This window comes from Tarenaya hassleriana, unplaced genomic scaffold (assembly GCF_000463585.1).
Source record: "Tarenaya hassleriana unplaced genomic scaffold, ASM46358v1 Cleome45, whole genome shotgun sequence".
NCBI classification, from domain to species: domain Eukaryota; kingdom Viridiplantae; phylum Streptophyta; class Magnoliopsida; order Brassicales; family Cleomaceae; genus Tarenaya; species Tarenaya hassleriana.
Window position 1 is genome coordinate 115836 of NW_010967219.1, and position 2164 is coordinate 117999.

Genomic DNA, 2164 nt, shown 5'->3' on the forward strand with positions numbered 1-2164 from the left:
TGATCTTCCAGGTAGAGTCTACAATTTCTGTACCAATGCCCAACGGCATGACAGAAATTAACTCTCTTCCCTTTTGGACTTAGGCTTAGGTTCAATGACAACGCTTGTCACTTTCCTCTTGCTCTTGCTCTTGGAACTCTTCCTTTTGCTGAAACTCTTTCCAACAACTACCATATTACTCTTTCCATGGCTCTCAGCTTTCTTTTGGAATGACGCATTCAACTGATCAACTATCAAAGAATCATCCATGTCCTCTAATCGCTTACGCAATTCCGAGGCCATATTTCCAAACGTCAAGCTAGACTTGTCCAGATCATCATCCACATGCTTCCGATAAGCATCAATGATCGATCTAGAAGCCATGGTTAGAGTCGTATCCTTCATAAGGATAGATCGCATTGTCAAGTTTGGTACAATACCGGTCAACGCTATGTCCTACAGAAAAAGACAAAATAGAACGAAAACACATCTACATGCAGATTCTATCAATGATCTACTACCAGCTAGTCCATCATCAATCAATGTCAATCTATCTATGATCCACTACCAGCTAGTCCATCATCAAACAATGACAACATAGATGCAAGGATGAGTTATATTCCCATACAGAAAAATAACCCTATAATAATTTTCTATATGGGACTAAGATCCATATTTCACATAACTATAGATTGTTACACCCATCCTTATACTATTTAGGTAGACATCTAATGTCGATCACATCCAATGTGACTCTTAGATCCTTTATGAGACTATGATATCGAATATCATTGCATACTCGTCTCATCTGTACCATTAAGTCTCAAGTCAAACCTGACGACTTAACCTAAGGTAAACCATATTCAAGCTATGGGAACCACGATTTCCCACCCTGTCTCACAAAGATAATCCGGCACGCTCAGCTTTGGCATGACCCGTGTTACGGACGATCGATGCCTTGACAGGCGCTCTAGTAATGGGAGGTACACACTTAACATTACATAAATAAGGGATTTTCGAAACCACACTTAGATCAAACATCTACTTTCAAGCTATGAGAACCACCATTTCTCCATTTTGCCTCACCAAGATAGCACGGCACACACAGCTTTGGCATGGCCCATGACACGTATGATCGAGGCCTTGACAAGTGCTTTACTCATAGAGCTCCTAGATCTAACCGGTTTCTGTGCAACGATTGTTCATAATCCGAATAGACCATCCATTCGATTATGTAATCCCAATCTCGAAGCTCCCACTCAATCAAACTGTCCAACGATTGTTCATAATCCAAATGGTCAATCCAATCGATTATGCAATCCCAATCTCGAAGCTCCCACTCAATCAAACATATATAAGAAAGAATCATGTTATTCTGAATCACAGTTGATCGGTTTTAAGCAACGATTGCTCAAACCAGATCCCGATACAAAAAATCAAGTTTTGGTGAAGCGTCGGGACCTAGACCGATCGGTCTACGCGGTTCGGTCTTCGGGTCATATTTGGTCCGTTCGGTCTGGAATGGTCAGTCTGTTCGGTCTGACTCTTCAGTCTGTTCGGTCTGACTCTCCAGACCGATCGGTCTAGACCGTTGGTCCGGACTCTTGCCCCTTCGGTCCTTCTCTCTCAGACTAGTGACCTAGATCGGACGGACTGGCTAAGCAGTTCGTTCGGTCTATACACCTTAGTCCGTTCGGTCCAACATCTTGGTCCGAACGGACTGGATCTTCTAGCCCAGAGAAACGACGAACCCTAGACCGTCCGGTCCAGAGGACCATACCGTTCGGTCTAGGCGAAAAAACGCGATCAGATCACGTTCTTCGTCGTTTCGGTCCCGATTCAGATCCGAATTCGACCCCGTTTTTGCCTGCGAACTCAGAATTCGAAGCTCTTGCACACTATCAACGATCAGAAAATCTACTCCAGATCTACAATCAAATCATGCATAGCATCAAAGCAAACATGGATTCAAACAATTCAAATCCTATAACGTGTGTGATCGGGTTCTAACAAAATCATGCAGAGCAACCAGGCTCTGATACCACTGTTGGGTGTTCATGGGATCTCAAGAGCGAATCTAATTCCTAAGAGATCAGTTCTAGGGTTTGCGCAGCGGATGAAAAACAAAAATTTTGATGAAACCGTAAAACCTATCATGCATGATCTTGTAGAAACGATAGAACGC